The following is a 23,506-nucleotide window of genomic DNA, read 5'->3' on the forward strand; positions in this document are numbered from 1 at the left end:
GGGGGCTGGGGGCTCAGAATCGAGACTGTATTCCATCTGTCAAGGGAGGGGCTTAATTAACGATTAAATTGTACCTGCCTGAAATAACATTTGGTTGAAATACCTTACTTTTAGGAGTAAATGTTTAAATAGATGTGATGTATTTAAACAGCATCTTTTCACAACTGTTGCCAGGATAAAAACCAAGTTAATCAAATGAAATTCTCAAAAATGACTGGTCTTTCACACATAGATGTTCAAATTCTAGCTTTACTAAGCCCAAGAGTAAGCCTCCTAAGATTTCAAATCTAAATATACTTTGACAGAGAAGTTTATTTTATAGATATATTCACACGTGTGAAATAATGAAGGATATAGTAGGACATACCTCTCAATATTGTTTATAAAAGCATTAAGGTCTAAATGGGGGCTGGTTAAATAAATTCTAGTCATTCCGTTCACTGGAATTTTATAGCTATTAAAACAAACAGGATAGGGGCTTCCCTGGTGGCGCAGTGGTTGAGAATCTGCCTGCCAATGCAGGGGAACACGGGTTCGAGCCCTGGTCTGGGAGGATCCCACATGCCGCGGAGCAATGGAGCCCATGCGCCACAACTACTGAGCCTGCGCGTCTGGAGCCTGTGCTCCGCAGAAAGAGAGGCCGCGATAGTGAGAGGCCCGCGCACCGCGGTGAGGAGTGGCCCCCGCTCGCCGCAACTAGAGAAAGCCCTTGCACAGAAACGAAGACCCAACACAGCCAAAAATAAATTAACTAATTAATTAATTTTTTAAAAAAAACAGGATAGATTTATATGTGCTGGTACGAAATCATCTCTAAGAAGTATCACACAATGAAAAGAGCACAGCATGGAACAGTGTGCATACTGTATACAGAATATGTTTATATTTGCGTAGCCCATATATGACGAATACACAAGAAAACTGAAACTATCTCTGGGGAAGGCATGGGAGGACTAGAATGAAAGGAGGATTTCCCACATCCTTTTATGTTGCTTAGGGAGTTTTTTAAAACCATGGGCATGTATTTCATTTTTGTTTTTGTTTTTTTGGCTGTGCCACTCGGCTTGTGAGATCTAAGTTCCCAGACCAGGGATCGAACCCCAGCCTCGTGAGTGAAGGCACCAAGTCCTAACCACTGGACTGCCAGGGAATTCCCTGCATTTCATTTTTTAACTAAAAAAAGACACGACATATTTAACTTTTTTTTTAAAGTAAAAGAGCAGATGCTCCCTACCTGTCAATTTTCCTTTAATCCTGAATCCAACACATTAAACAACAAGCACGACCAAGGCAGGCAGATTTTTAAAAACAAAGTGGAGAATTACAGTTCCTTGCTTCTCTACAAAACTGCTAACCACCTTTCCTAAATTTTAGTAGATGAGGCACACGCTTTCCACAGACCCCTGCAGGAAACAGGCCTACAAAACACTTGAAAAGGCTGTGTTTGTATTATGGTATAAATAATTCTTTAATGGCTCTGAATTTCTTGCTGCCTCTCTTGTCAAACAGGTTGTAGTGCCAAGCACAGTATGTTCCATAAAGTAAACATCACAAAAAGCACTCTGCCGCTTGTTGGCTGTTCTTCATCCCCCAACCAAACGCCTAGGGGACCAACAGAACCTGCTCACGTCAATAAATATCCACGTACAGCTCACTCAGAATCAGAACCACACTGTACACTCTGCCACCCGCCCACACACACACAACGCCCATCACCCCACCACTGCCACATCCAGAAAAGCAACCAGGCGTCTGGGAGCACACAGCTCCAGCAAATGCCCCCAACCGGCCCATTCCTCCACAAAGCTCAGGCCAGCCCTGAGCTGATACCGGACCACAGCTATCACCTATGCCGAGAAGGAACAGGTGTGGCCAGGGACGCCCCATGGCTCCTGAACCGCAGTTTAAAGGCAATCCACCACCTCTGCCCCTTCCTACACTACATTCCTGATGATCACATGGCTTTCGAAGAATGAAAACGGCTCCTGCCTACCAGCTCCCAGGCCTGCCCACCAGCCTGGGTCCAGTCAATACAAGCTGTGTGATCTTAAAAAAAACTGATCAGCCTCTTTGTTCCTGGATTTCCTCATCTGCGAAATGGCACCGGTAATGTCACCGACCTATATAGCTCATAGAGTGAGGATAAGACAAGTAGAGCTTTTGGCACACGGGTAGCCCTCCATGTGGCTACTATCATTACCATCATTACCATCATCTTTGGGTACAATCCTGCAGAAGCCTCCTTTTTGGTCTCCCTAATTCCACTCTAGCTTCTATCCAGTAGTAAAAGAGGCCTTAAATCAGGGAGGGGTCTAATAATCCTGGTTACCTCCACACTCTTCTCCCCACTGAAAAGTGAGAACAGGCCCCCAGTGTTGCTGGAATGAAGCCCGGTGCAAAACTCTCGAGGTAGCCCTTTAACTAGGGGCACTCTGGCTCCACCCACACTTCTCTCCCCACAAACAGGGTAAAGGCCTCTGCCAGATGCTCCCAATACTTGGTTGAACTTCTCCCACTTATAAATAGGAAGATGCCAAATAAGGACCATTCTGCACTAGACGGTGAGCTCCATTCACCACTACACTACTTGCACGGTGACAACTCAAATAGCTGTCAACCAACAAGAAACGTCAGAACCCCTCTTTTCAAGTATTACAATACATACAACCGTAAGAGTGTTAAAGCTGGAAGACAGGACAACCCAGCTTCACTGTTATATCACGTTAAACTTTTCCATATGGAGCTGAATGGAACCAGTGAGATTCTGTAAGATAAACCCAAAGGTAACTAGATATTAGTCAAATTCCACGTCCTTCAGTTGACGCACTCAGACCAGATGATTCATCCATCTACCATCTAACACTAGGCTTAACTGAAAAGCGTGACTCTCGGTTACGGTTACAGGTTTCAATTTCGGAAGCATCTTGCTTACCTATTTGAATGCGAGCCCTTGGCTTTTCCTCTCAGGCTGAGAAAGCTGTTGCTAAAGCGCTCAGAGTGAAAGTCTGCTGATATCACCCTCCAAGGAATTCAATTTCTAAGAAAAGTCCACTCATCTTGCTTTGGACAAGATGAAGAGAATGAAGACTCCAAGCAAGTTGGGGGTTAGGGAAATAAAACTCAAGGTCTCCATGACTTTCCACCACCCTCGCTTTTCCAGTGAATGCTGTTTGAGTGGGCTGGAATAACTTAACCTGAGAAGTATGTGACTGAGATCAAAATCCCTTTTATCCTTCACAGGGAAGAGTTCACAGGCAGTCACTTCAATCCTTCCCCCCTGTTTTTTAAGCTATTATTTTAAATTGTGATATAATTCGCATAAAATTTACCATCTTAACCACGTCTAAGCATAGTTCAGTAGCATTAAGAACGTTCACATTGTTGTGCAACCATCACCACCATCCATCCCCACACTTTTTCATCAACCCAGACTGAAACTCTGTACCCATCACACAATAACTCTCCATTCCTTCCCCCCTCCAGTGCCTAGAAACCACCTTTCTAGTTTGTCTCTATAATTTTGACTACTCTAGGCATCTCATATTAATGGAATCATACAGTGTTTGTCCTCTTTCAACTAGCTTATTTCACTTCGCGTAATATCCTCAAGTCCATTCATGTTGTTGCAGGTGTCAGAATATCCTTCCTTTTTAAGGCTGAATAATATTCCATTGTGAGTATATCCCACATTTTGTCTATCCATTCACCCACCAATAGACATCTGGGTTGCTTCCACCTCTCAACTATTGTGAATAATGTTGCTATGAACATGGGTGTGCAAATATCTCTTCAAGACCCTGCTTTCAATTCTTTGGGGTATATATCCAGAGCTGAGATTTCTAGATTATATGGTAGCTCTATTTTATATTTTTTAAAGGAACTACCACACTGTTTTCCAAAGCAGCTGCACCATTTTACATCCCTAGCAATGCACAAGGGTTCCAATTTCTCCACATCCTTGTCAACACTTATTAATTTCTGGGTGGGTTTTTTTTTTTTTTTTTTTTTAGTAGCCATCCTAATAGCAATCCTTTATTTAACTTTAAAACTGGTTAATTGAATTAAATTTTTGCCCCACCTATGCAGTTGGCTAAGAATGTTAGCAAATCTGATTCTCCTGAGTCTGTTGAATAGTCATCCTCTGAGAGGTAACTGTAAGAAAGCAGCTAAGATAAAAAGGCTTTGGACACAAAACCACCTTGTATTAAAATCTGAAATTGCCACTGCTGAGGAACGGAAAGTACCTTCTCTAAACCTCAGGTTCCTCATTTGTGAAATGAAATTGTGAATACTCATTTCTTAAAGTTGTGGGAGAACTGAATCGCAAAATTGTATAAAGTACTTAGCATGTGCCTAGCACCTAATAAACACTAAAAGAATGGCACATGATGATAAGGAGAAGGAAGGTTTTGTTATACTAGAATACTACTAATACTAGTAGTACTACTAATACTTAGCAATACTAAGAGGTAAGTCACAAAAAAGATCTTTTATTTTGCTTTCTACATATGCATAGCCTTTCCTCATTTATTCAGATGTTGTTCTATACAATTTATACATATACTCCTCAAATCTCAAAGGTGTCACTGTAGCCAAGATAGCATTTTCTTACACATAAATATTCTTCTCCAGAGTAGGCAGGATATCAGAAACTAAGCAGTAGTAGCATTAGTCCAAAATTGTACCTTTTTTCAAAATTCAAAAAGCGGTAACAATAACTTGTCACGTAGGTTAAATTATACTTCATCTAGTTACAGAAAAAAAGCAGAAGTACACTGTGAGACAAGGTTGTTTTTCTCTGTTCTCTTAATTAATTAAAGAGTTAATGCCAAATGGCTATCTTTTAAAGTATGGCTTAGATTAAATTCACATACTATATTAAAAAAAACAAACTTTATCTGTTGAAGCCTCTCTAGGTATTTTTCACTTTACATCTTTATCTGGCTTCTTGTTTAAATTCACATAAACTGAGAGACAGACTTAGAAATCATACAACCCAAATTCCCACCAAATAACCACTATTAGTTAGCTATGTTTCTACCGACTTACCAATAAATTACATTAAAATACAAAACCCTTGGGAACCTAAAGCAGTTGGAAAAGATGTATGCATACTTCAAACTTAAGCAAACCAAATAAATGGAAATGGATTTTAAAATAACAGTTAAAAGTGTGCAAATTCGTCATCAAAACACTTGAAGACCACTCAGGGCACGTAAGCACTTTACATTTATAACACTTTTAATCTCTATAAAGGATTCTGATTTGGGTTCCATTAATATTATAATGCATTTTAAATTACTCCTTAAAATTTGAACACATTACTTTATTTATATACTCCATTGAGAAATATGCAGGTAAAATAACACTCCAAAACCTTAATTGCGTTACTGGCTTCAGGTTTCTAGATGGTCTTCATCTCTCCATCTTGGCTAATATAAGCTCATACTAACCTCTTTGTGCCACCCACGCAAAGCAGTGGTTAAAAACATTGGGATGCCCTGATAATGGCATTTATTTCAGTTTGTTCAGATTTAACCAGCAAATTCTGTTTCAACCATTGTTACTTTAAACCGCTTTAAAATTACTTTTTAATTTCAATAATTAAAGCAAATGGGCATGTAATTTTTAACTCTTTCTTTGGTGGTTTAAGATTTAATGAGGCAGCAAGGAGACGGCGCCATGCCCTAGGAGGGAAGAGTGCCACTAGAAGCAGGGAGTGGTCAACTGTGGTGGACGCTGTTGAAAGTCAGGCTCTTGGTGCTCCAGCCAGGCGTCAGGGCTGTGCCACTGAGGTGGGAGAGCCAAGTTCAGGACAGTGGTCCACAAGAGACCTCCCAGCTCCACGTAATATCGAATGGCGAAAATCTCCCAGAAATCTCCATCTCAACACCAAGACCCAGCTCCACTCAACGACCAGCAAGCTACAGTGCTGGACACCCCATGCCAAACAACTAGCAAGACAGGAACACAACCCCATCCATTAGCAAAGAGGCTGCCTAAAATCATAATAAGGCCACATAATAAGGCCCAAAACACACCACCAAAGGTGGACCTGCCCACCAGAAAGACAAGATCCAGCCTCATCCACCAGAACACAGGAACCAGTCCCCTCCACCAGGAAGCCTACATAACCCACTGAACCAACCTTAGCCACGGGGGACAGACACCAAAAACAACGGAAACTACGAACATGCAGCCTGTGAAAAGGAGACCCCAAACACAGTAAGTTAAGCAAAATGAGAAGACAGAGAAACACACAACAGATGAAGGAGCAAGGCAAAACCCACCAGACCAAACAAATGAAGAGGAAATAGGCAGTCCACCTGAAAAAGAATTCAGAATAATGATAGTAAAGATGATCCAAAATCTTGGAAATAGAATGGAGAAAATACAAGAAACGTTTAACAAGGACCTAGAAGAACTAAAGAGCAAACAAACAGTGATGAACAACACAATAAATGAAATTAAAAATTCTCTAGAAGGGATCAATAGCAGAATAACTGAGGCGGAAGAACGGATAAGTGACCTGGAAGATAAAATAGTGGAAATAACTACCACAGAGCAGAATAAAGAAAAAAGAATGAAAAGAATTGAGGACAGTCTCAGAGACCTCTGGGACGACATTAAACGCACCAACATTCGAATTATAGGGGTCCCAGAAGAAGAAGAGGAAAAGAAAGGGACTGAGAAAATATTTGAACAGATTATAGTTGAAAACTTCCCTAACATGGGAAAGAAAATAGTTAATCAAGTCCAGGAAGCACAGAGAGTCCCATACAGGATAAATCCATGGAGAAACACACCAAGACACATATTAATCAAACTATCAAAAACGAAATACAAAGAACAAATATTAAAAGCAGCAAGGGAAAAACAACAAATAACACATAAGGGAACCCCCATAAGGTTAACAGCTGATCTTTCAGCAGAAACTCTGCAAGCCAGAGGGGAGTGGCAGGACATATTTAAAGGGATGAAGGAGAAAAACCTACAACCAAGATTACTCTACCCAGCAAGGATCTCATTCAGATTTGACGGACAAATTAAAACCTTTACAGACAAGCAAAAGCTAACAGAATTCAGCACCACCAAACCAGCTTTACAACAAGTGCTAAGGGAACTTCTCTAGGCAGGAAACACAAGAGAAGGAAAAGACCTACAATAATAAACCCAAAACAATTAAGAAAATGGTAATAGGACAATACATATCAATAATTACCTTAAATGTAAATGGATTAAATGCTCCAACCAAAAGACACAGACTGGCTGAATGGATATAAAAACAAGACCCGTATATATGCTGTCTACAAGAGACCTACTTCAGACCTAGGGACACATACAGACTGAAAGTGAGGGGATGGAAAAAGATATTCCATGCAAATGGAAATCAAAAGAAAGCTGGAGGGCTTCCTTGGTGGCGCAGTGGTTGAGAATCTGCCTGCCAATGCAGGGGACACGGGTTCAAGCCCTGGTCCGGGAAGATCCCACATGCCACGGAGCAACTGGGCCCGTGAGCCACCACTACTGAGCCTGTGTGTCTGGAGCCTGTGCTCCGCAACAAGAGAGGCCGCGATAGTGAGAGGCCTGCGCACCGCGATGAAGAGTGGCTCCCGCTCTCCGCAACTAGAGAAAGCCCTCGCACAGAAACGAAGACCCAACACAGCCAAAAATAAATAAATAAATAAATAAATAAATTTATAAAAAAAAAAAAAAAAAAGAAAGCTGGAGTAGCAATTTTCCTATCAGACAAAATGGACTTTAAAACAAAGACTATTACAAGAGACAAAGAAGGACACTACATAATGATCAAGGGATCAATCCAAGAAGAAGATACAACAATTGTAAATATTTATGCACCCAACATAAGAGCACCTCAATACATAAGGAAAATACTAACAGCCATAAAAGGGGAAATCGACAGTAACACAATCATAGTACGGGACTTTAACACCCCACTTTCACCAATGGACAGATCATCTAAAATGAAAATAAATAAGGAAACACAAGCTTTAAATGATACATTAAACAAGATGAACTTAATTGATATTTATAGGACATTCCATCCAAAAAGAACAGAATACACATTCTTCTCAAGTGCTCATGGAACACTCTCCAGGATAGATCATATCTTGGGTCACAAATCAAGCCTTGGTAAATTTAAGAAAATTGAAATCGTATCAGGTATCTTTTCCGACCACAATGCTATGAGACTAGATATCAATTACAGGAAAAAATCTGTAAGAAATACAAACACATGGAGGCTAAACAACACACTACTTAATAACCAAGAGATCACTGAAGAAATCAAAAAATACCTAAAAACAAATGACAATGAAAACACAACGACCCAAAAGCTATGGGATGCAGCAACAGCAGTTTTAAGAGGGAAGTTTATAGCAACACAATCCTACCTTAAGAAACAAGAAACATCTCAAATAAACAACCTAACCTTACACCTAAAGCAATTAGAGAAAGAAGAACAAAAAAACCCCCAAAGTTAGCAGAAGGAAAGAAATCACAAAGATCATATCAGAAATAAATGAAAAAGAAATGAAGGAAACGATAGCAAAGATCAATAAAACTAAAAGCTGGTTCTTTGAGAAGATAAACAAAATTGATAAACCATTAGCCAGACTTATCAAGAAAAAAAGGGAGAAGACTCAAACCAATAGAATTAGAAATGAAAAAGGAGAAGTAACCACTGACACTGCAGAAATACAAAGGATCATGAGAGATTCCTACAATCAACTATATGCCAATAAAATGGACAACCTGGAAGAAATGGACAAATTCTTAGAAATGCACAACCTTCCGAGACTGAACCAGGAAGAAATAGAAAATATGAGCAGACCAATCACAAGCACTGAAATTGAAACTGTGATTAAAAATCTTCCAACAAACAAAAGCCCAGGACCAGATGGCTTCACAGGGGAATTCTATCAAACATTTAGAGAAGAGCTAACACCTATCCTTCTCAAACTCTTCCAAAATATTGCAGAGGGAGGAACACTCCCAAACTCATTCTACAAGGCCACCATCACTCTGATACCAAAACCAGACAAAGACGTCACAAAGAAAGGAAACTACAGGCCAATATCACTGATGAACATAGATGCAAAAATCCTCAACAAAATACTAGCAAACAGAATCCAACAGCACATTAAAAGGATCATACATTATGATCAAGTGGGGTATATCCCAGGAATGCAAGGATTCTGCAATATACGCAAATCAATCAACGTGATACACCATATTAACAAATTGAAGGAGAAAAATCAAATGATCATCTCAATAGATGCAGAGAAAGCTTTTGACAAAATTCAACATCCATTTATGATAAAAACCCTCCAGAAAGTAGGCATAGAGGGAACTTTCCTCAACATAATAAAGGCCATATATGACAAACCCACAGCCAACATCGCCCTCAATGGTGAAAAACAGAAAGCATTTCCACTAAGATCAGGAACAAGGCAAGGTTGCCCACTCTCACCACTATTATTCAACACAGTTTTGGAAGTGTTAGCCACAGCAATCAGAGAAGAAAAAGAAATAAAAGGAATCCAAATCGGAAAAGAAGAAGTAAAGGTGTCACTGTTTGCAGATGACATGATACTATACATAGAGAATCCTAAAGATGCTATCAGAAAACTACTAGAGCTAATCAATGAATTTGGTAAAGTAGCAGGATACAAAATTAATGCACAGAAATCTCTTGCATTCCTATACACTAATGATGAAAAATCTGAAAGAGAAATTAAGGAAACACTCCCATTTACCACTGCAACAAAAAGAATAAAATATCTAGGAATAAACCTACCTAAGGAGACAAAAGACCTGTATGCAGAAAACTATAAGACACTGATGAAAGAAATTAAAGATGATACCAACAGATGGAGAGATACACCATGTTCTTGGGTTGAAAGAATCAACATTGTGAAAATGACTCTACTACCCAAAGCAATCTACAGATTCAATGCAATCCTTATCAAAATACCACTGGCATTTTTCACAGAACTAGATCCAAAAATTTCACAATTTGTATGGAAACACAAAAGACCCCGAATAGCCAAAGCAATCTTTTTTTTTTTTAAGATTTATTGATTGATTAATTGATTGATTGATTGCTATGTTGGGTCTTCCTTTCTGTGCGAGGGCTTTCTCTAGTTGTGGCAAGCGGGGGCCACTCTTCATCGCGGTGCGCGGGCCTCTCACTATAGCGGGCTCTCTTGTTGCGGAGCACAAGCTCCAGATGCGCAGGCTCAGTAGTTGTGGCTCACGGGCCTAGCTGCTCCGCGGCATGTGGGATCTTCCCAGACCAGGGCTCGAACCCGTGTCCCCTGCATTGGCAGGCAGATTCTCAACCACTGTGCCACCAGGGAAGCCCAGCCAAAGCAATCTTGAGAAAGAAAAACGGAGCTGGAGGAATCAGGTTCCCTGACTTCAGACTATACTACAAAGCTACAGTAATCAAGACAGTATGGTACTGGCACAGAAACAGACATATAGATCAATGGAACAGGATAGAAAGCCCAGAGGTAAACCCACACACATACGGTCACCTTATCTTTGATAAAGGAGGCAAGAATATACAGTGGAGAAAAGACAGCCTCTTCAATAAGTGGTGCTGGGAAAACTGGACAGCTACATGTAAAAGAATGAAATTAGAACACTCCCAAAAACCACACACAAAAATAAACTCAAAATGGATTAAAGACCTAAATGTAAGGCCAGACACCATCAAACTCTTTGAGGAAAACATAGGCAGAACACTTTATGACATAAATCACAGCAAGATCCTTTTTGACCCAGCTCCTAGAGAAATGGAAATACAAACAAAAATAAACAAATGGGACCTAATGAAACTTCAAAGCTTTTGCACAGCAAAGGAAACCATAAACAAGACGAAAAGACAACCCTCAGAATGGGAGAAAATATTTGCAAATGAAGCAACTGACAAAAGATTAATCTCCAGAACCTACAAGCAACTCATGCAGCTCAATATCAAAAAAACAAACAACCCAATCCAAAAATGGGCAGAAGACCTAAATAGACATTTCTCCAAAGAAGATATACGGATTGCCAACAAACACACGAAAGAATGCTCAACATCATTAATCATTAGAGAAATGCAAATCAAAACTACAATGAGATATCATCTCACACTGGTCAGAATGGCCATCATAAAAAAATCTACAAACAATACGTGCTGGAGAGGGTGTGGAGAAAAGGGAACCCTCTTGCACTGTTGGTGGGAATGTAAATTGATACAGTCACTATGGAGAACAGTATGGAGGTTCTTTAAAAATCTAAAAATAGAACTACCATACAACCCAGCAATCCCACTACTGGGCATATACCCTGAGACAACTATAATTCAAAAAGAGTCATGTACCAAAATGTTCATTGCAGCTCTATTTACAATAGCCAGGACATGGAAGCAACCTAAGTGTCCATCAACAGATGAATGGATAAAGAAGATGTGGAACATATATACAATGGAATATTACTCAGCCATAAAAAGGAACGAAACTGAGTTATTTGTAGTGAGGTGGATGGACCTAGAGACTGTCATACAGAGTGAAGTAAGTCAGAAAGAGAAAAACAAATACCGTATGCTAACACATACATGGAATCTAAAAAAAAAAAAAAAAAAAAAGAAGAAGAAGAAAAAAATGGTCAGAAGAACCTAGGGACAAGACGGGAATAAAGATGGAGACCTACTAGAGAACAGACTTGAGGATACAGGGAGGGGGAAGGGTAAGCTGGGACAAAGTGAGAGAGGGGCATGGACATGTACACACTACCAAACGTAAAATAGGTACCTAGTGGGAAGCAGCCGCATAGCACAGGGAGATCAGCTCGGTGCTTTGTGACCACCTAGAGGGGTGGGGTAGGGAGGGTGGGAGGGAGGGAGATGCAAGAGGGAAGAGATATGGGAACATATGTATATGTATAACTGATTCACTTTGTTATAAAGCAGAAACTAATACACCATTGTAAAGCAATTATACTCCAATAAAGATGTTAGAAAAAAAAAAAGATTTAATGAGGGATCTCAGCTGATTTTTTAAAGAACTCTTTAATACTAGAAAGGTTCAGGTTCAACGAGTATCTATCATCACTGGGTCTCAGTGATGACTGGAACCAGGCAGAAGGAATTGGGCTTAAAAGCTACTGCCCTATAAAATAAATCCCTGCAATTAGCGTCACCACTCTAAATGACAGAAAGATCATACGTTCTCCCCAAACTGTATCTTTTGAATACTTAGCTCTTCTCTCTATCTCCACTTCCCTCTGAGTATTCACTGTGATTTGACCACCAAGAAGAAACTGACAAGTAAGACTAAGAATGTCAGTGCTAATAAATAGGTTACCCTGTCAGTTACTGTCTTTATTTTTTCCTCTTTCAATGGTTTTTGAATCCCACCCCAAAAGGCAGCCACAGTTGACCGTTAGGTGTTACTATCACCTCTGCCTAAAATTCACAGCACTGGGACTAAGTCTGCTGCTCAGAATCAAAGTTATGTAACAGCCAGAGAATCTCTGAGCCTCAGAACTCCTACCTCTGAGAAGAAACACGGCCCCTCAGCTTCAGTAGCAGAGCCAGGTCTCCGGAATCCCACTCCAGGGTTCTTGCCCCTACAGATCTTTCTTCTGCTTCCCTGGGTCCTGAGGCATGGCTCAAGCCACCCAGAGATATAGCTTCTGAATCATGACAATTTATCCAGAGTTCAATTACACTGAAGCATTCTAGCTCACAATCTATTTCCCCCCACCCCCTTTGCGTATTTCACTTTCATCAAGTATCCTAATGTCCTTCATGGAAGTTTTCTTTTGCCCAGGACCCAGCATAGGATCACAAACTGCATTTAACTTGGGTCTCCTTTAAACTGAAACAGTTCTTCAGCTTCTTTGTCTTTCATGACATTGATATTTTCGAGGAATACATGCCAACTATTTTAGAGAATATCTTTCAATTTAGGTTTCTCTGGTGTTTATGCACAATTAGATTCGGATTCGACCTTCTTGGCTGGGATATGACATCCAGAGGCATGTGACACTCACCAGCCCTCCTTGGTGATGTTAATTTTGACCCCTTGTTTACGGTGTTGTCCAGTTTCCCCACTGATTTGTTACTATTTTTTCCTTTTGTAATCAATTGTAAAATCTGTGAGGAGAACAATGACACACTTTGATTTCAGAAACTGACTCGTGCATTTGATTGGTTAATAAATTATTTGCTGAGCACCTGTTACTTGCCAGGCATGGTGGTGGCACTGGAGATACTGCAGCGGGAAAAGTTATATCCCTGCCCTCGGGAAGTTTACCTTCTAGTTAGGAAAGGCAGACAAAGGGCAAGTAAATAAAGCATACACTGTGTACTCTGGTGACAAGTGCTTCCAAGGAAATAAAGCAGAGACAGGCAGGGAGGGCTGGGGGAGGAGCAATTGGAGCTGCTACTGCTGTCGTAGCCTTCAGCCCACAATCCAAAAGGGTACAGAGACCCTCTAAAGCAGAAATTGAACCTTGTCCCTTCCTGCTTAAAATGCAAAGAGTAACATGCTCTCTGGACATCCAGGATCCTCAGGGAGTACCCCAGCCTCTCCACATTCATCTCTTGTCATCCTCTCGTGATTTATGTGCTGGCGATAACACCTATGCTTCCTCAGATGTGCCCTGATGTGCCTCCCATTCCCGTGCCTCTCACCTCACGTGGAGGAACTCCTCTCCCTGTCCATTCACAGCACATCCCTGGGACCTTCCCTTCAATACTGAGGACCAGAGACGAGGAGGGAAACCTGTCCACAAACTACCATTCTGACCAAAATGAAATGATCTGAGAATTCAACTATTTACAACTATCTGTTTTAGACATCATTTTATACACAATTTTGTATTATATACAAAGGTACTTTGTCACATTTTTAACTTACTCTAGGCAGAGTACTTAATGAAACATGTTTGATTTTTCCCTCTTCTCTGGGTTAATTAAAGAAATTAATTTGCAGAGATAATTCCATATGATGCACACACAGACTAAGAGAAATTAGCAGGCATTTCTTTAGCTAAGACAGCTTGTAAATAAACATCATGAATATGTGCACACCCACAAGCAAGTGAGGCAGAATTCCACCTACATAAATGGACTGAGTCATGCTTCAATCCAATTCAACAAGTCGTCTCTAAGTCCTTATAAGGTGCTCTGTTGTCTATTCCGTGCTGCAGGAGTTTCAAAAAAAAAAAAAGGTGGAATAGGAACCTCGGGTTCCTATGTTCCTAGGTTAGACAATGTGGTAAGATGTTAAAATACATGGTATCATTAAAACCCTAGCAAAAAAACCTTGGGACTATTTTTTAGATAATTAGACATAGTTACATAAACAATTGCAATTTTAAGTATGGGTATTTAACAAAGTTAAAATTGCACCTCTTGCATCACTGTCCATTTTTGCTGTATGTATGTATACGTATATTTGCTGGAGGAAAGGAGGAGTGGGTTGGTTGGATGGCTTTTAGTTTGTTTAACCAGAGGTCTTGCTTTGTGGACCAAGATGGTGTCTTTCCTACGTGCTGTATTTGCACTTTAGAAATGCCTGGCGTGGGCCTTGCCTCCTCCCTGTCAACAGGACCCGAGTGCCCAGGCGCCGGGCTGTTCTCCCACAAACTCCCTCCTCCCCAAGCGGCCGCTCACCTGCCAAGGTATCAATCTGTGGCTATGACTGATCAGAACACCACTTACCTGGGTAATCGTCTCTACTCCTTGTAAAAAGAAGACTCTTAAATTTCCACCTCCAGCCTCTCCCCACACAAAGATGATTTTCAGATGACAAAAGAAAAAAAAAAGCCAGGACAGCAAGAGCAGTTGGGAAAGAAAGCTGCAGGCCCAGACTCATCCCATAGCTGAGCTCCTGAGGGAGTCAAGGGGAGTCCTCACTGAGGGCCTGCTTCCTCCTGCTTCCTGCTATCTGCCCACGTGACAGAAGAAGGCGGCAAACTCACCTGCACGCAGACCCGCCTCCTGCCTTTAATACCGGGAAGGTTCAGTCCTTTAGGTCCGCCCACAGAATGACAAATATCTGCCCACATTTCACAACAGTTTCCGAATGAGTTGTTCTTAAATTCACTAAAACTTCAGGATTCTGTTACTTAATACTGTGCAGATACAAAGTTTTGTCATGTGAGAATACTAGGGCAGAAAAGAAAGGAAGAAATGCCTTCCATTTCAATATCCAGATCCTCACCTTTAAATGTATTTAGGTAGATGCCCTCAAGACCTCACAGGCTTTTTCTAAGAAAGTAAAAATGTGCAAATTTACAAACGTACATCAACTTTTCCACTTTAACAAGAGCTCCAAAAAGTAGATTGATTTGTCGCAGGTCAGAAAATGAACTTATCACCCAAGTAAGATTCGCACCATAAATCAATTTCTCCCACGATAATATAAAGAGAAAGATACCATTAAGCCCAACCTGAAATAAACTATCAGTATGAAACCATATGAAAAATGGCTGTTGGAGAAAATTCTTTAAATCTTCATAGACTTATGTGAAAAAACAGCTACCCCAGCCCCACCTGGCATGGGGAGGTACCTCCTTAGAGACAATGAGAATCCTGTATTCCTCAAAGAGGTGTGAACTCCACTTGTGATGTCTGCAGAAAGCTCAGCCTTCAGAATAAAAAGTTTTAGATGTTCATCTTCCTTTGTCACTGATAGGGAAATGATTAGTTACTGCCTGGGCCTGAGAAGGGAAATGAACTTGCAGGCTTGTGTGAAAACAACAAAATGCTGTTTTTCCAGAACAGTTGATTAAGAACAGGCTGTCCTAAGTGCAGTGAAGTGAAACGTTCCTTCCTGGTTCCCAGCTCTCAGAGGAGGAAAGAGCAGCTCTGCAGGCTTGGCCTTCAATGAACAAAGCTTGGGGGTCGCCCCCCTGCAGAGACACTGCGTCCACAGTCACTGCCACTCTGACAGCCTGGAGTAACTGACGCCTTAAAGGCTCAGGAAGACAGAAGGCCGTCAAGATATTTGACGGTGTCCCTGAGTATATTTCACAGAGCAGATTACTAAAATCAGATAGGTTTTGTAAAGAGAAAGAAAGCCAAGAAAGCTGAGTAACTTACACCAACACTGTTGTACTGTAGCTATAAATCCTCTCATGTTCCTGGGAACCCAGAAGCATGTTATGTCTGCTTTGATTCGAGAGAAGATTCGGAATAAGGTGGCCTATATAAACGGTGACATATTACCTGTCTAAAAACTGGGATATAATCTGACGAGTATAAACACACATCTAGAATCTACCAAGCAGAATATTTGGAAGCAAGGACAGTCTCACGAAATCCAGGATGTGTTATCACCCTGCCTACTTAGCAAGATTCCCAGGCCCCTCCTCTGGAGACTTAAGTCAGTAAATCTGGGTGCTGCCTGAGAATCTATATTGTTAACAAGCACTTCGAGGAGATTCTTATGTTCGGGCAAGTTTGGGGAACACTGGAGTGAGCCAATTATACCCTATAACACAGTTCTCTTTAAGATACTTCTACGTTTAAATCCCATTTAGTAATACCATCCATTATGTTAAGCTTATAAATGGTAACAATAATGAATATCTGTCTTCCCCTAACCCCTCAAATAATAAAATAATTTTGGTAATACCCATTTTAAAGGAAGAGGTTAAGTAACTTGTACAAAGTCACACGCTAGTAAGTGATGGGGAGGGGGTGGGATTCAAACAGAGGTGTGACTTCAACAGCTGTACCTGTAACCATTTATTTACATATACAGCCTTCTCTTTCACAAGTATAGATCCTGTTTACAAGTGATAGCAATGGATTTAGAACCCAAAGTAAAACAGATTTTAGGAAACCATTTATGAACTACAAGTACTTTCAAATTACTGGCTGTGTAGAGACTCCGGGATCCAGCAATATCTCTAACAAAAGGTTTTTATCCTGTGCTGCCCTCAGATTTCTCCTTTAAGGAAGTTTGGATCCTAACCTCCATACCTTTCCCTAGCAAGTAAAAAAGATGCGATCAAAAAGTCAATGACCGCTCCCAGAAAAATAATTAGCTCAGAGGAATTACACGTGCTATAATTTAGCCCCAAATCTGAACAATACATCAGATGGAGGGCTACATGTTTATACTGATCTGTAAAGAATTTAAACAGATGTGATATTCAAGTATTTTCATAACTGCTCTCTTCTATCATTTCTAACACTGAATTTAAAAAGAAAAAAAAAAGAAGAAAATCAAACTTTTCTACTCATCCTGCCTAAACAAAAAAAAAAGACTTGATGTCAAATGAACAGTGTCACTATGCCTCTTTCTAGCCTCAGGTTAATTAAAAGTCACTCAAGTTTGAAAAGGATATTAAAACCAGAATGAAAATCAAACTCATGATTCATTCAACGAGCATTTATTGAGGGCTTTCTAAACGCCAGGCATTGTTCTAGGTGCTATAGATGCACAACAGAGAATAAAACAACAAAAACTCCTGCCTTTAAGGAGCGCACATCCTCCTAAGAGGATATACACTCTAAAGAAATAAGAAAATAAACAATTTGTCAGACGGTGAAAGGTGCAGCGGGGAGGACCACTGCGTGGTCCCCAAAGGTTTCCCTAACAAGGGGTCATCTGAGCAGAGGCCTGAGGGAGATGGGGGGCAAGCAACACAACATCTAGGGGGGAGCGCCTCCCCAAAGAAGAAGGAGTGTGTCCAGCGGACCTCCATCCCTGCCCAAACCACAATCCCCCCAAATTTTCTCTCTGCTCAGATGGTACCACACTTCTCCCAGTTGCTCAGGACTGGAACTGAGCTGGGCTCCTTCCCCTCCCTCACATCTCCCATCCTGTCAATCTGGTGGTCCTGTGCACTGTGCCTCCTAAATATTAATCTCCATTCCACACTTGAGAAACAGGCCATCATAATAAACCTGGATGGCTGCAGAAGCCTCCAAACTGGTCTCCCCATATTTTTTATGCTCCTAGCCCACAAATCTAAGCTCCACTAAGAAACCAGAGTGATCTCTTACAAACACATATGAAATTGCATCAAGGCCCTTTTCTAGCTCAATCCTTCCCCCTGCTCTTTGGAATAAAATCTGCATCCTGTTAACATATACACACTACTATATATATATAAAATAGATAATCAACGGAGACCTACTATATAGCACAGGGAACTCTACTTAATATTCTGTAACAACCTATATGGAAAGGGAATCTGAGGGAGAACGGATATGTATATATGTATAGCTGAATCACTTTGCTGTGCACCTGAAACTAACACAACATTGGAAATCAACTATATTCCAATATAAAATAAATACTAAATTAAAAAAAAAATCTGGATCCTGGATGTCCAGGCCCTGCCAGCACAGTCCAGCCCCTGCCAACCTCTCTGAATGATCCACATCCCTCTGTCCCCAGAGCTTGCTGGCCTCTGAGCTACCTTGGCCTTCCTGCAGTCGTTCTAAGGAGCCTAGCTCCCTTCTGCCTTTGCCCATGTGTTCCTTCTGTCTGGAGAGATGCACTCCTCATCTCCCCTGGCACACTCCCCTCCCATCCTTCAGATCTCAAGCTAGAAGCCACTGCCCCAGGGTGATGTTCTGATCTCCCTATCACATGCGATCCGACACTGCACACTTCTTATACACTGTATTTCTCCTAGCACCATCACAACTATAATTAAATCCTTATTTCTATAACTTAATGGCTGCCCTGCTCCAATAAACCAATCTCTATGGCGACAAGGACTACATCAGTTGAATTCCTTTTTGCATCTCCAACTGCCTTAAAAATAGCAGAGTTCAGTACATATTTGGGAAGAGGTTAAGCCTTCCTCCTTACACATCCCTGCATTCTCTCTCAAGGAAAACAAAGAGCTGCATTTTTCCTCTGCATCGTCTACGCCTCACAAATTTGTCTTCTAATAACAAAAGTTAGGAACCATGAAAAAGCCATGTTGAAATAACAAAGTTCCAAACTGAGAAGCCCCAAGTTGAGCCATTTGGACCACTTTTATTTTTTTGGCCTCGCCACTCGGCGCGCAGGATCTTAGTTCCCCGACCAGGGATCAAACGCTCACCCGCCGCAGTGGAAGCACAGAGTCTTAACCACTGGACAACCAGGGAAGTCCCTTGGACCATGTTTGATTTTAGCTTTGTTTCATGTTATAGAATCATCTTCCTAAAGGGAAGCCCAGTAAGCAGAGCCCACCCACTCCTCAGACCTCACAAGTCGGGCACTAACTCCTCAAGGAGCAAATTAAAGTAACAGGAAAGAACAGAGAACCCTAGGAGAAAGGACTTCCCACTGGTCCACAGTTATCAGAATCTTTTTCACTGTAATTAAGGTTAACGGGAGGCACTCGTTCTATGACAAGAAGTAAAGGAGCGTTGCAAGGCCCTCATACCACGCAGCTTACAGTTAACGGCGGCCGCACTTAGCTGCACCCTAACCAGGAGCCAGCCCCTTGGCAAAGTGCTCTCCTTGCGCACCACCTCATTTAAATGAACTGAATCTTGGCGACCACCCCGTGATCCAAGTGACTTTATCCCCATCTGATCAAGGAGGCCGAGGAGGTGAAGTCACTTGCTTGGGCTCACAGAGCTAATAAGTGCTGTGACCCAGGAATCAGAAGCAGCTCTGTTGGGCTCCAAATCCTCAGCAAAGTATGTCATTTGGGACCCAGGGTCCTAGTACCAGTGTACCAGTACCCAAAGTGCTGGTACTGAGTGCGAATCACTTGGATGCTCTAGTCCCGGCTCTCTGGCTCACAGGACCAGAGAAGGGGAGTGACTGGCACAAGATCACACAGCCCGATGGTAGCTAGGTCTAGCCAACAGTTCCATCCCTGTCAGATGGTCCTTCTGACAGACAACACCTCCCCTCACAAAAGATCCCTAAAATCCTTAGAATAAATGCTCCAAGTCAAGTTTTCCTAAGGAACGCTGTAGTGTTATAAAAATCCTAAAGTAGCCCTCAGAGTTGAGTGAAAGGAAAACAGAAGGACGTTATCACTCTCCTTTCTTGCAGCTGCCATTGGTCTGAATTCACACAAACAGCCCCTTGTCTCTGTGCTGCCATGCAGCTCTTCTAAGCGACAGAAGCCCAGGAACACAGAGGCCCTGGGCCGAGGCCAGCTAGAGCCGAGCTAAACAGGCTAAAAAGCAGGCGGTTCTGACACCCTTTAATCAACCACCACTCACTCTGGAGAAGCAATAAACACAATTTTGCACACACGATCACTCTTCTTTCTGTACAAGAGCAAGTGGAATAAGGCCTGAGCCGTGAAAGTCACCCGTGCACCCCGAACAGCACCCTGATTTTTATGATCCCGGTGTCAAAACCATCACTGCATCCAGGTCAGTTTACCCTGGACTCCACAACCCCCTTGCCCTCTTCCAAAATGAGGCTGCTGACAGCCGACAGCCTGGTATCCCACCACCTACCAGCCACCGCTGGGCCTGCCAGGCCAGACCAAGGCAGCAATGATATGCACTTGGTGTTTGGAAGCTCTTCTGGAGAAGCACCCCTAAATGGCCTCATGCCGTCCTCAGCAGCTTCAAACACCAACCCGCGAACATCCCGGAGCGACCACTGCCAGGAGAACTTCTGTTGTGACAAGGCCTCCAGACCAGCAGCTCCCCTGGTTACCGAGAGCCCCAGCTCAGCCTGGGACGGACGAGGCCCACGTCATCCCCCAAGACAGAGCCCATCAGGGACGACTCGCGGAGGGCTGGCTGAAGGTGGACTCACCCACCCCCTGCAGACCCAGCCGCCCAGCCGGAGCCACCGGCCACAACGCGTGAGTCCCCCCAGGGTGCTGTGCGGTAGCAATGCTCCATTGAAAACTCGGTAAAAGCCACTCGTTCTGTGAGATCTTTTGTTAAGTGAAAATAATGCCTATGAGGGCACCTCAAATATTCAAAGAGCTAAACAATCTAAGGGTATCAAAAGGGCCACCATTTGGGTATGCTGCCCACACTTGAGGACTGAGATGTAGGGGATATAACTTTCCGAGGTCCCCACTGTCCCTGCGGGAGGAAGGGTGATGTGGACCCTAGAGCTGCAACCTGGGGCAAGTTACACGAGCTTCTACCGCTCAGTTCCCTCAGCGGCAGATCGGAGTTAACAACCGCTCTCTCGGTGTCACAGTGGAATATCACGTGAGAAAAAGGAAGTCACTCTCTGGCCCAGTGATTGGCACATAATAAACCATAAATGAATGCTCGCTTCCTTCTTTAAGGCTTTTAAAGAGCTTACTTTCTTCAGTATTATGCATTCCTTTTCTGTTCCCTTTTATTAACTTCTCAAAATCTTCTTTCAAAACTAACAACCCACATCTACTCTAATTCCAGCAATTCAGTGTATTTTCCTTAAGGACATGTGTGGAAAAGAATGTCAAGATGTATGTCCAATGATGGTCACTCCATCATTATTTGTGACCTTCAAAAAAAAGTAACAGCTACTAACTAGAATCCAATTACAGTACTTACAATAAAACAGGTAGTTCAGTGAATGTTAATAAAAGGAAAGTGCTTTAAGGTATAACTTTACATAGTATGAGCAAACATGGGATTAAAAACTTAAATAAATATATATTACATATATGCTAGTTTTGGTATCCAAATAATTTACCAGTGGGAAGGAAAAAAGGAATAAGGGTGGGAGGATGCGGTAGGCAAAATAATGGCCCCCCGTCCACATCCTAACCCCCCAGAACCTGTGACTATGTTACCTTACACAGCAAAAGGGGCTTTGCAGATGTGATAAATTAAGGATATTGACACGGGAAGAGTAGCCTGGATTATTCAGGTGGCCCCAATCTAATCACATGGGTCCTTAAAATCAGAGACCCTTTCCTGGATTTGACTACAAAAAATGGTCAGAGAGAAGATGGAGGAAGAGGCCATGGGCCAAAGAATACTGGCAGCCTCTTGAAGCCAGAAAAGGGCAAAAGCCTCGGACATGTTGATTTTAACGCAGTGAGACCCATGCTGGGCTTCTGACTTGCAGAAGCATTAAGATAATAAATTTGTGTCATTTCATAACACTGACGTTGTGGTAATTAATTATACCAGCAATAGAAACTAATAGAGGAGGAAAAGGGGTAAATTACTTATAATTTTATATCTTTCCTGATAATCTGAATATTTACTGTATACGTTTTATATATATATATATATATATATATATATATATATATAAATATATATAAATAAATATATTGCTTTTACTTTAACACTTATTTAGTTGGGGAGGAAGGGAAGAAATCCTTTGCCCCATTTCAATGTCATGATTCCCTGATCACAAAAGCTTTCATATAGCACTTGTCTCCTCCTGCCTGAAAAATTGGGCGCTCTCTTTCAGGACCAAAGGAAAGTCTACTTACACACCAAGGCCCAACTCAAGTGATCCATCCCAGGTCAGTGCCTCCTCCTTAGGGGTCTCCCCTGCAGCTGACCTTAAGGGGGCTGCTCAGAGCTCTGTCAACCCTGCTGGATGGTGAACTCCTTAAAAACAGGGCTTGAGGCTTATCTGCCTGTGCAAACCCAACCCCTCATAACAGGCATAACATGTGGTTAATGATTAAGTGTTTGCTCAGCTGAAAAGACTACTGGATCGCATTAAATCCAAGCCAATCTAGTAAACCCTGGTTTTAAATTAACAAGGAGTCTTCTGCTGGGAAAAGACTGTTGTAACCTCACATGCATTATCCAGCTATCTGTTCTATAAAGGTAGAAGTTATATCCTTCAACCTCACAAATCACAGTTAACAGTTCATAGTTAAATCCTCCTTCAAAATCAAATTTTGAGGAGACTTCCCTGGTGGCGCAGTGGTTAAGAATCCACCTGCCAATGCAGGACACGGGTTCCAGCCCTGGCCTGGGAAGATCCCACATGTCGAGGAGCAACTAAGCTCGTGCGCCACAAGTACTAAAGCCCGTGCGCCTAGAGCCTGTGCTCCGCAGCAAGAGAAGCCACCGCAGTGAGACGCCCACGCACCACAGCAAAGAGTAGCCCCCGCTCGCCACAACTAGAGAAAGCCTGCACGCAGCAACGAAGACCCAATGCGGCCAAAAATAAATAAATAAAATAAATAAATTTTTAAAAAAATCAAATTTTGACTTCGATTTACAAAGGATGGTGGTTATCAAGAGACACTGCTTCAGAGCTCCAGGGCATTGAATTTACAGTCTGAATCTTCTCGTTCCTGCTGTAGACATTTCTGAGTTATATTTAAATTATACTGGCTGTAGTGCTGAAGTTAGCCTTCCTTCCTCCCATCAAATCAAAACACTGGGTTTCCCCAATAGGACATTTTCTCATCCATTCTAGGAAAACAAACAAACAAACAAAAAAATCACAGCACAGTTGTTATGGTTGAGATTTAAAACAATTCAAAACAGAAGTCTACTCCATTAATGACTGTTTTAATGGCAAAGAAGCCAGGAAAGGAGACAGAGTGACATTTGATGAAATATTCACATACT

General features: G+C 41.8%; 1 protein-coding gene across 12 annotated transcripts in view; it reads right to left on the reverse strand.

Moving 5' to 3' along the window:
* SGMS1 (sphingomyelin synthase 1) overlaps window positions 1-23,506 on the reverse strand; it is a 302,362-nt gene that overhangs the window by 174,019 nt on the left and 104,837 nt on the right. The window contains exon 1 of one of the 12 annotated variants that reach the window (XM_068548134.1): window positions 22,409-22,424. The exons of 9 other annotated variants lie outside the window; for them this stretch is intronic. The gene's annotated coding sequence lies outside the window, so the exon portion shown is untranslated. Of the gene's footprint in view, window positions 1-14,743; window positions 14,766-22,404; window positions 22,425-23,506 lie in introns of those variants that run through there. 2 more of the 12 variants (XM_068548133.1, XM_068548132.1) reach the window with 2 other exon arrangements.

The sequence above is a fragment of the Eschrichtius robustus genome, chromosome 7 (genome assembly GCF_028021215.1).
Source record: "Eschrichtius robustus isolate mEscRob2 chromosome 7, mEscRob2.pri, whole genome shotgun sequence".
NCBI lineage: Eukaryota > Metazoa > Chordata > Mammalia > Artiodactyla > Eschrichtiidae > Eschrichtius > Eschrichtius robustus.